The following is a 12,668-nucleotide window of genomic DNA, read 5'->3' as shown; positions in this document are numbered from 1 at the left end:
TATTTCCCTCTATCTTATAAAAAGGAAAAAGTCATTTTAGTGTTTAATAAAACTGAAGAAGACACGCATACTCTTTGTATCTTCCACAAAGTCCTGACAGAAATTCTTTGTGGGGAAGGTTAATATCTTACAACGGTGTTGCTCCATTAGGTTCAAGAACTGCAAGTTCAGTGCCCCCCCCAAAATAAAATAAAAAACCCTCATATCCCTTCTTGTTTTTGCAAAGAGTACACAGAATAAATGTGACCCAAAGCGCAATAAGACAGACACTTTGTTCTCCCCTTTTCTTGCCCCTGCATAGATGATGCCAATGATTAGCTCACTTCTTAATGGGACATTACAGTTTCTCTAGGGATTAATTCAGTTGAAGTGTCAAATAACTCAGGGTAGGGAGGATTTTTTTTAAGCACCTCAATGAAAAAAAAAGAAATGTTATTTAAGTAGGTTTATATTTTATGTCCGGATGACAAGGAGCATTAAGGTTTAAAGGGGCTAGCCATGCTTCCTGGAAATTCCACACTTCAAAGGATTTTCTAGTTGTCTGCTTTTGATCCAAATGGATTCTTGCACTTTTCTCACCAAGATGAATCAGGTTACATATGGATTTGTGTCACATTGTCATGGATATACTCAAATTGGAGGTGTTCACCACAGCTGTGACATGGACATGGGTAAGTTCCCACACATTTACTATGGCTCCTATTTCTCTCTCACTCCAGAAAGATAATCACAGTTCAAGAGCAAGTAATGTATGTTACCCTAATAGAAACTCTAATGTCATTTCTAAAGAGCACATGTTATGTTTTATAAATTATGTATGCTATAGAATTACTTACTCAGTAAGATGGGAACTGAAACATATCTAGTATGGATCCTGACAGTTAACACGTGCTCACTAAGTGGTAACTCTGAGGAAGAAAAGCTGATGACATGGAGAACCATCCATAGCAGATCAAGAACATCTGTCTTATTTCACTGCCTTATGCCACTCTTCTATAATCCTACTTTGGAATCAGTGTCCAACACCAAATTTTAATAATCACACAAATGTGTAGATGTTTTACTGATTTTTAAAAGATTTTCCCATTGTACATACTATATTTTTATTTGTGCCATGGCACCATTTTTTCCAGTACTGCACAATGAAAGTATCATGTGGATGCTACAAATTTTGGGCCAACTATGGCATTTTAAATTTTCTAGTAGCTACACAAAACAGGTGGAGTTAACTTTAACAATGTAGTTTCATTTGACCCAATCTAGTGAAAGTATTCTTGTGGTGAGAGCAAGATGGTGGCCGAGTAACAGCTTCACTGCAACTGGGCACCGTGAGTCTGGGGAGATAAGACTCCAGGCATCTCTGGCTGGTGGGAGCTGCCTAAAATCATCCCTTTGAGGATACAGGGAGTGAGTGAGAGACTTCTGGACCCTAAGAAGAGGACAAAAACAGTGGAAAACTATCAAGTGGTCGTGTGTGTTCGATAGGTCTAATCTAGTCGGCAGCTCTAAGTACAGCAACAGTGAGACTGCAAACCGGAAAGGCCTTACCTGTGAACTGTTTTGGTGTTTTTGGACTTGACACTCAGTTGAACTGCCTTGGGGAGAGCTTGAGCAGGAGTGCGGAGAACTTTGGCCGTTGTCTAAGGCCCCAGACTAAGCTGCTAAGCCGGACGGAGCTAATAGTGTTTGGCTGTGGACCACAGGGAGCCATTGTGAGAGAACTACCCCAGCAAGCTCCACCCTCAGGGTTGCAGAGCAAGGATCAGATGGGAGCTGGTAACCTAGTGACTAAGCAGCCTAAAGGTGGGGACTGAGCTGCCTTATAGCCTTAACCCTCAGGGGCAAAGTGAGACCCATTTTGGCACACTGGGTAAGTGGATAGCCACTTCAGCAGTGATCCCAGCAATAAGCACTTTCCTGGGAAAGCTTCTACTTAGCCAAACTTAGAAGTTTAAAGTGCCTTTTAAGAGGGCTGAAGAGAGATTTAGTGTGTCCACCCTGTTGGGTTTGAGAAATCAATGGAGGCCTCCAGTCGTATCAGCATTGTGATTAACATCTCATACCCCAGAAGACCACCTGTTGCCCAGACAATATTCAACAAGATATATATACTGCTTTGTTTTTTTTTTGTTGTTGTTGTTGTTTGTTTGTTTTTTGTTTATTTTGTTGTTGTTGTTTTGCTTTTTAATTTCAACCTTTTCTGTACAGATTTTTTCTTTTCTTTTTTTTCTTTCTTTTCTTTCCCCATTTTTCTAGTTTAAATACAATTTCCCATTGCTGCCTTTTTCAATAATTACAACTTCATTTTTGCTAGTGTTTCTACCCCTATTATTTGGTTTTTCACACAATTGTATCCCGTAAAGTTTTCTGTTTGCTTGTTTTGGTTTGATTTATAGCATTTTTGCCTTTCCTCTCTACTTGCAGGTGAGGTACTGTGTCCGATCAGGTTAGCAAAGAGCTGCGGACCTCAAACGAACCACCCAACTGGGCACCCCCAGAGGTTGGGGTTTTTTTAAGATTGTGTCAAAGTACCCTACTGTACACCTATATTGCTCTGTCTCCCTCTTTCTCTGCCTCTCTTCTTTTTGTCAATATTCCCTTTTACCCACCCCCTCTCCTTTCTCTATTTTCTTTTCATTCTTTCCTTCTTTCTTTCATCCCTTCCTGCTCTTCAAGCTTCTCATCCTTCTGGTTCTGTTCCAAAAGGACTCATCAAAACATTAGTTCACAGGTACGGAACTTAAAGAGCAAGAGGAAGTGAAAGGACAATTAGGACAAGGAAACGGATAAAAGAAATCACTAATGAGGAAGAATCAGCAGAAAGCTCCAGGCAACATGAAGAAACAGTCCAGAACAAACTCTCCAAGGGACCACGAGGTAGCTACTGCAGAGGACTCCACCTATAAAGAAATGTTAGGAATGACACAGGGAATTTAGAATACACATGATGAAAACAATGAAGGAAATGATGGAAACAATGAAGGAAACTGCTAATAAAGTGGAAAATAACCAAAAGGAAATCCAAAAACCAAATCAAATAAGAGATGAACGATATGAAGAATATAGAAAGGATATAGCAGAGCTGAAGGAACTAAAACAGTCAATTAGGGAACTTAAAGATGCAATGGAAAGTATCAGCAACAGGTTAGACCATGCAGAAGAAAGAATTTCGGAGATAGAGGACAAAGTTCTTGAGATAATTCAGATAGTTAAAGAGGCAGAAAAGAAGAGAGAGAAAGCAGAATGTTCACTGTCAGAATTATGGGACTTTATGAAGCGTTCCAACATACAAGTTATAGGAATCCCAGAAGGGGAAGAAGAATGCCCCAGAGGAATGGAAGCCATACTAGAGAATATTATAAAAGAAAATTTCCCAAATATCACCAAAGATTCTGATACACTGCTTTCAGAGGGATATCGGACCCCAGGTCACCTCAACTCTAACCGAGCTTCTCCAAGACACATTGTGATGAACATGTCCAAAGTCAAGACAAAAGAAAAGATTCTTCAAGCTACAGGAGTAAGCACCAGTTGACCTACAGGGGCAAATCCATCAGAGTGACTGCAGACTTCTCTAATGAAACTTTCCAAGCAAGAAGACAATGGTCATCTACCTTTAATCTACTTAAACAGAACAATTTCCAGCCAAGAATTCTGTACCCTGCTAAGCTAAGCTTTAAAATTGATGGAGATATCAAATCATTTTTGAATATACAAACATTGAAGAAATTCGCCACAACAAGACCAGCTCTAAAGGACACACTCCAACCTGTTCTACACACTGACCATCACAATGTATCAGTAGCAAAGTAAAACTCAGAAATTAAAGAACAGGACCTAACCTCCACACTGATGCAAAAGATAAAACTATGCAATGGACTCTCACAAAATAACATGAATAGAATACTACCACATTTATCAATTATCTCAATAAATGTTAATGGCTTGAATTCCCCTCTGAAGAGACATAGATTGCCTGACTGGATTAAAAAACACAAGCCATCCATTTGCTGTCTGCAAGAAACACACCTGGCTTCAAAAGACAAATTTAAGCTCCGAGTCAAGGGTTGGAAGACAATTTTTCAGGCAAATGGAATTCAGAAGAAAAGAGGAGCTGCAATCTTATTTTCAGATACATGTGGTAAATCCAACTAAAGCAACAAAATCCAAAAGCAACTAAAGTCTAAAAAGACAAACATGGTCACTTTATATTGGTCAAGTGAAAAATACAACAAGAAGATGTTTCAATTCTAAATATTTATGCACCCAATTTAAATGCTCCCAGATTCTTGAAACAGACCTTACTCAGTCTGAGCACTATGATATCTGATAATACCATAATAACAGGGGACTTTAACACTCCTCTTACAGAGCTGGACAGATCCTCTAAACAGAAATTAAACAAAGATATAAGAGATTTAAATGAGACCCTAGAACAACTGTGCTTGATAGATGCATATAGAACACCCATCCCAAAGATAAAAAATATACATTCTTCTCATCACCCTATGGAACATTCTCCAAAATTGATCATATCCTGGGACACAAAACAAATATCAACAGACTCAAAAGAATTGAAATTTTACCTTGCATCTTCTCAGACCATAAGGCACTAAGGGTGAAACTCAATTCTAGCAAAAACGTTCGACCCCACACAAAGACATGGAAATTAAACAAACTTCTGTTGAATAACAGATGGGTGCAGGAAGAAATAAAACAGGAAATCATCAAGTTCCCTGAGCATAACAACAATGAAGACACAAGCTACCAAAACCTGTGGGATACTGCAAAAGCAGTTTTGAGAGGAAAATTCATCGCTTTAGATGCCTACATTTGAAAAACAGAAAGAGAATGTATCAACAAACTTATAAGCCATCTTATGAAATTAGAAAAAGAAGAACAATCTAAGCCTAAACCCAGTAGAAGAAAAGAAATATCCAAAATCAAATCAGAGATCAATGAAATTGAAAACAAAAGAATCATTCAGAAAATTAATGAAACAAGGAGTTGTTTTTTGAAAAAATAAATAAAATAGATAAACCATTGGCCAGACTAACGAGAAATAGAAAAGTAAAATCTCTAGTAACCTCAATCAGAAATGATAAAGGGGAAATAACAACTGATCCCACAGAGATACAAGAGATCATCTCTGAATACTACCAGAAACTCTATTCCCAGAAATTTGACAATGTGAAAGAAATGGATCAATATTTGGAATCACACCCTCTCCCTAACTTAGCCAGGAAGAAATAGAGCTCCTGAACAGACCAATGTCAAGCACTGAGATTAAAGAAACAATAAAAAAGCTTTCAACCAAAAAATGCCCTGGTCCAGATGGCTTCACTCCAGAATTCTATCAAACCTTCAAGGAAGAGCTTATTCCTGTACTGCAGAAATTATTCCAAAAAATCGAGGAAGGAAGAATCTTCCCCAACACATTCTATGAAGCAAACATCACCCTGATACCAAAACCAGGAAAAGACCCAACCAAAAAGGAGAATTTCAGACCAATTTCACTCATGAACATAAATGTAAAAATTCTCAACAAAATCCTAGCCAAAAGATTACAGCTTATCATCAAAAAAGTCATACATCATGATCAAGTAGGTTTCATCCCAGGGATGCAAGGCTGGTTTAACATAAGCAAGTCCATAAATGTTATCTACCATATTAACAGAGGCAAAAATAAAGATCATATGATCCTCTCAATAGATGCATAAAAAGCATTCGATAAAATCCAGCATCCTTTTCTAATTAGAACACTGAAGAGTATAGGTATAGGTGGCACATTTCTTAAACTGATTGAAGCTATCTATGACAAACCCATAGCTAATATTTTACTGGATGGAGTAAAACTGAAAACTTTTCCTCTTAGAACTGGAACCAGACAAGGTTGTCCTCTGTCACCTTTACTATTCAACATAGTGCTGGAAGTTCTAGCCAATACAATTAGGCAAGACAAGGAAATAAAGGGAATCCAAATGGGAGCAGAGGAGGTCAAGCTCTTCCACTTTGCTGATGACATGATCTTATACTTAGGAATCCGAAGACTCAACCAGAAGACTCCTAGAAGTCATCAAAAAATACAGTAATGTTTCAGGATATAAAATCAATGTCCACAAGTCAGTAGCCTTTGTATATGCCAATAACAGTCAAGATGAGAAGCTAATTAAGGACACAACTCCCTTCACCATAGTTTCAAAGAAAAGGAAATACCTAGGAATATACCTAATGAGGGAAGTGAAGAACCTCTATAAATTAAATTATGAAAAACTCAGAAAGGAAATAGCAGAGGATATTAACAAATGGAAGAACATACCATGCTCATGGATCAGAAGAATCAACATTGTCAAAATGTCTATACTTCCCAAAGCAATCTACCTATTCAATGCCATTCCTATTAAAATACCAACATTGTACTTTCAAGATTTGGAAAAAATGATTTTGTATGGAACCAGAAAAAAAAAACCCATATAGCTAAGGCAGTTCTTAGTAATAAAAATATAGCTGGGGGCATCACCATACCAGATTTTATGCTGTACTACAAAGCCATAGTGGTCGAGACAGCATGGTACTGGCCCAAAAATAGAGACATAGACACTTGGAATCCAATAGAAAACCAGGAAATGAAACTAACATCTTACAACCACCTAATTTTTGATAAACCAAACAAGAATATACCTTGGGGGAAAGACTCTCTATTCAATAAATGGTATTGGGAGAACTGGATGTCTACATGTAAAAGACTGAAATTGGACCCACACCTTTCCACACTCACAAAAATTGATTCAAGATAGATAAAGGACTTAAATTTAAGGCATGAAACAATAAAAATCCTCAAAGAAAGCATAGGAAAAACACTGGAAGATATTGGCCTGGGGAAAGACTTCATGAAGAAGACTGCCATGGTAATTGCAACAACAAAAAAAAATAAACAAATGGCACATTTTCATCACACTGGTTAACATAGCCTTCCTGGCATTTTCTTAGTTATTGTGCTAAGACATTTATGAAAATGTGTCAAACAGTCTATGAAACTAGTGTATGGTGCCCCATGATCACATTAATGTACACAGCTATGATTTAATAAAATAAAATAAAAAAATAACAAACACAGCATTCAATAAAAGTGAGCTGCTCCTTCCAAATAAATAAATAATAAACAAACAAATGGGACTTCATTAAACTGAAAAGCTTCTGTACAGCTAAGGAGACAACAACCAAATCAAATAGACTACCTACACAATGGGAAAGGATATTTGCATATTTTGAATCAGACAAAAGCTTGATAACTAGGATCTATACAGAACTCAAATTAATCCACATGAAAAAACCAACAATCCCGTATATCAATGGGCAAGAGACATGAATAGAACCTTCTCTAAAGAAGACAAATGGCTAATAAACATGTGAAAAAATGTTTATCATCCTTATCTATTAGAGAAATGCACATCAAAACCACCCTGAGATATCATCGAACCCCAGTGAGAATGGCCCACATCACAAAATCTCAAAACTGCAGATGCTGGCGTGAATGTGGAGAGAAGGGAACACTTTTACACTGCTGGTGGGACTGCAAACTAGTACAACCTTTCTGGAAGGAAGTAGGGAGAAACCTCAAAGCACTCAAGCTAGACCTCCCATTTGATCCTGCAATCCCATTACTGGGCATCTACCCAGAAGGGAAAAAAATCCTTTTATCATAAGGACACTTGTACTATGCTGTTTATTGCAGCTCAATTTACAATCGCCAAAATGTGGAAACAGCCTAAATGCCCATCAACGCAGGAATGGATTAACAAGCTGTAGTAAATGTATACCATGGAATACTATTCAGCTATTAAAAAAATGGAGACTTTACATCCTTTGTAGTAACCTGGATGGAAGTGGAAGACATTATTCTTAGTAAAACATCACAAGAATGGAGAAGCATGACTCCTATGTACTCAATTTTGATATGAGGACAATTAATGACAATTAAGGTCATGGTGGGGGTGGGGGAAGGGGAGAGCAGAGAGAGAAAGAAGGAGGGAGGGGTGGGGAAAGGAACAGCAGAGAGAGGGAAGGAGGGAGGGGGGTGGGGCCTTGGTGTGTGCCACACATTCTGGGGGCAAGACAGGATGGAAGAGGGACTTTACCTAAAAAAATGCAATCAGTGTAACCTGGCTTATTGTACCCTCAATGAATCCCCAACAATAAAAAATAAACAAACAAACAAATAAATAAATAGAAAGTATTCTCATTTTAACATGCAATTAATATAAAAGGCTTACTAGCAAGTTGTTTGCACCTTTTTTTTCATACTAAGTATTCAAAATCTGGTGTAAATCTGACTTACAGCTAATTTTGATTTGGAAGAGGCATATTCCAAGTGGTTAAGAGCTGTGTGGATGGCCTTCTGGCTACTTGGTTTAGTACAGTAGTGCATGTTGATAGTTACCTGTATAATTTCATTAAGCCCTCGTCTCAGTTGGGGGTAGTTGCTATGACTTTCCCCCCTTGACGAATGCAGAAAATGATGATAACCTACCAGCCTAAGACTCCTTGTATAGTAAGTGGTAGGAGCAAGACTCAAATTCAGTCTGTCTGGGAGTTCTGTTCTTTAAATACGGTGCCATATGCATCCAAGCTGTTTAGAGGCATGGATTCGTGCTCTCAAAAAGACCTTGAAAACTTGAGAGACCCATTACAGATCCTTCTTTTTCTTTCCTGCCTGGCTGCTTCCTCACTTCTGGTGGTTGGTGGGACTGCTTGGCCTTCCTTGGCTTACAGCTCCCATTTCTGCCTCTGTCAGCTGCAGGGAAGAAGCCCCCTCCGTATGTCTCCCCTTCTTACCAGTCACCCTGGATTTAAGCCTCACTAATCCAATATGACACGGTGTTAGCTAATTATACCTGTAAACTCTATTTCCAAATAAGGTGACAGTCCAGGGATCCAGGTAGATGTGAATTGTCAGGGGGCACAATTCAACCTAGTACAAGTGTCTGCTGGTATCAGATGCTTTGCTGGGTACGAGGGGTGTACAGGTGGGTGAGATGCATATTGCCTGCCCTCCAGGAGCAGTCATGCGTGGAGACAGAAGAAAGACATTGGTCAATAACTTCACAACCACTTACTTTTGGGAGGAACAGCTGTATAAACAGAATGGAAGAGAAGGAGGAGCAGTTCAGGCTCGCCCCTTAGAAAGCAAACTCCTTGATAGCTGGGACTAAATATTACTCACTGTTGAGTCCTTCGTGCCTGGTACATGGTTGATGTTTAGAGAAGGGGTGCAAATAAAAAAATGCTAATCTCCTCATTTCAGAAATGAAGTTAAAAGCATCTGGCAAGAAGGTCAAAGTCTTATTTTGAAATTATTCATACTGGTTGAAGACAAAGACCTCTTATTTCTAATGAAAGAAAATTCCAAGCCCTGAGCCAACTTTTGCAGATAAACAAGGCTTATCCATTTCACCTCCATCTTAGCACCTCCTTCTTATCCCATTTTTGAACTGATCTTGCATTCAGGTAGTTTTCTTATATTCATCAAGAGTATAGTTATATGCTCATTATATTAGAAAAGAATAAAATCAAAATGGAATAATAACCTGCTTTCTCTTTTATACATTTTTAAATGTATTCTTGGATATTTGTAATTTCTGCATATCTCAGTATATTACAGCATATTACTCTGGATGTTTGAACTTGACCATTGGACCAATTACTTGGTATAAGAAGGTAAGGTCAATTTAATACTGAGGATATTAATTTTGGTCTTGGAGGCAAGAGGAACAAAATTAACCATAGGTGTCATGGTAGAGAAGCAATAGTCAATCAGGGAGAGAAGATATTTTGTCACTTCTGTGTTTGCATAGCGTCCTTGATTTTGACTGTGTTCAGACATGAATACAGAATGGTTTTATTTGGGCTCGGTTTTATCACAGTCCTGCTATGACCTCATCTGATGCTGAAATTCTGTGCAATTGTTTATATTTATAGGGAATGCTGTGGGTTGTTAGCAATTGTCAGTTGCCAGAGCCTTGGTTTATTTTCTTTCTTTTTAAATTTCAGATTAGTATGAGGGTGCAAAAGATTAGATGACATTGTTTGCATTTGTGAGGTAAAGTTCACTCTTTGTTTCATTTTTAACACAGCGGTGGGATCTTGTCCCACTTCCATTTCCCTCCTACACTGTCAGAGAATCATTTTTATTAGGTTCTTGTTTACCCTCCAAGTATATTTTTTTCAAATATGCTCATGAATATTCTTATTTCTCCTTTCATAAACAAAAAGTAGCTTATTACATACTCCGTTCTTTACTTTTCTTATTTTTCTTCTAATATACACCAGAGATCTTTCCATGTTAGCATATCAAAGTCTTTCCCATTCTTTTTATGGGTGCATAGTACTCCCTTGTCTGGGTAAATCATAGTCATTTCAGAATTTTGGCATCTTAACAGCAAACATTTTGTACCCCTAAAGAACACAGCATGGATAGATATTTATTTTTATAGCATTGATCTTACATTTGATGGCATTTGCAATGGAGAAGGGAAACATGACAGATGTCACAAACACTCTGATGGGCTGGCTTCTATTTCTGTTTCCACCAGCAATTTCCTTAACAAGTCACGTACAGACTCTGAGCCTCAGTTTCTACATCTGTAAAAATAAACAGTTGACAACTGTTTGAGGCCCAGTCAAATCTCCTTTTCAAAGCTGAAAACCCATAGTTTGTGGGTAGATGTTTAACAACCCTCTCCAGAAGCAACAAAGCTCTGATCTGTAGCATTTGCTGATTTCCATGGGGTGAATTCTTTCAACAGGGTCACTGCAGGCTGCTAACAGTGTAATAGTTTGCAAAATTTCCAAAAATTGGGGCAGCACCTCTGGCTCAAAGGAGTAGGACACTGGCCCCATATGACGGAGGTGGTGGGTTCGAACCCAGCCCCGGCCAAAAACTGCAAAACAAAATTTACAAAAACAAAATTTGTCCAAAAATTGAACAATCAACTTTTGGAGCTGAGAAAACTTCCTAACACAAGGTGCACTACGATTGAAACATCAGAACCTACCCAGATAGAAAGTATATCCAACACACTTAGAGTTATGTCACACTTAGATTGAAAAAATAAATAAAGAAAGAAAGAACATTATTTTATATATCTACTATCTTAAGCATTCCCTAAAACTACCATTAATTTTCAGCACAGAAGGAGTACCTGGTACAAACAGTAATCCACTTCAATAAATATGTATGTTCACCCAACTTTTATCTACAAAGGCGTTTACTCATTAGGTCAAGGTTTGCTGTCTCAGCCCCAGCTGTAAGTTTTAATCACCTTTTGAAAATCACTGCCATGCAGGCCCCATCCCAGACTAATTAAGTCAGAATTTCTGAAGGGTGAACTCAGATCTCAGCTTGTTTTAAAAAGAATTCTTGATAATTCTAATGTTCAGCCAGAGTTATGGACAATCCATCTTTATTTGGCAAGCAGGTCTTCTGGTATTTGCCTTTCTTTTTCTTTTTAAGTGATGTGTGCTGTGCAGATATATACCCACACACAGATATTGATTTACTCAAACTAATTCAAGCACAAGGAAAAATCTTCACAATCCTACAGATATGGCTTACACAATAGATCTCTGAAATATAAGCTCAACCGAACTCAAATATGAGATCTCATTTTATTTCTCCAATGTAAAATCTACTGAAAGAGTGAAATTAGAGGAAACCCAAAAGTCTAATTCTCTGTGAGATTTAAGTTTGTTTTGTTATAAAGAAAGGTCATTTTGTTCCTCTTTTTTTTCTTTTTTTGCTGGCCTTGAGATGCAGCCAACCATCCCAGCAAACAAGAAATTAATTACCCCAGAGGACCAGGTGCAACAAGTTGGTTGGTTGCCATGGGGACAGAAGCTATATGTCTTAGATTTTCCAGGACAATTTCTTATTTCATGAAATCTTATTCTTCTCATAAGGGTCATTCATAAAAATATAAGTGTGATTTGATTACTCTTATGTATACATTAATACATAAACAGGAAAATATAATGAATCCTCATATTCGTTAAGAAAACTTAAGGTTAGATACAACCTGAGCAAATTACTTTAAAAGCAAATCCTGAGACATTTAAAAATTCTGTTGGAAAAACTAGAAAAAACAACTTTCCTGGGGTCTTCTGGTACTGGAAGAATAGGGCTGCTGACACTGATATAGTGTCAAAGTTGAAGCCCAATATAAGAAACATGAGCTCTCCACCAAGAAGGTTTAATTGTAAATTGTGTTCAAATTAGTTTTTCTTATTAAAAATTACTTTATTCTATTTTGAATTGACAGATAATAATTGTATATATTCATGGGGTACATAGTGATGTTTCAATGCATGTAATGTATGTGATCAGATCAGGATGATTAGTAAATCTATCACCTCAAACACTGACCTTCAGATCTTCTGAAGAAAACCAAATAGAGTTAGTTACATCTACAAAACTTAATTCACAGTATTACTGATATGGCCAAAATAATAGTGTTTTTTCCTTAAAATAGGAATATATAGATTTCCTTCAAAAAATATATATCAAATATATATCATTATCCAAATAATTCTTGAGTGTTTCCATACAATTGATATTTAGTTAACAGGACCAATGTTGGTTTTTTAGTTTTGACAAATGGACTGTAAGTTCT

This window comes from Nycticebus coucang, chromosome 7, assembly GCF_027406575.1.
Source record: "Nycticebus coucang isolate mNycCou1 chromosome 7, mNycCou1.pri, whole genome shotgun sequence".
NCBI classification, from domain to species: Eukaryota; Metazoa; Chordata; class Mammalia; order Primates; family Lorisidae; genus Nycticebus; species Nycticebus coucang.
The sequence above is the reverse complement of the archived record's forward strand: the minus strand, read 5'-3'. Positions refer to the sequence as shown.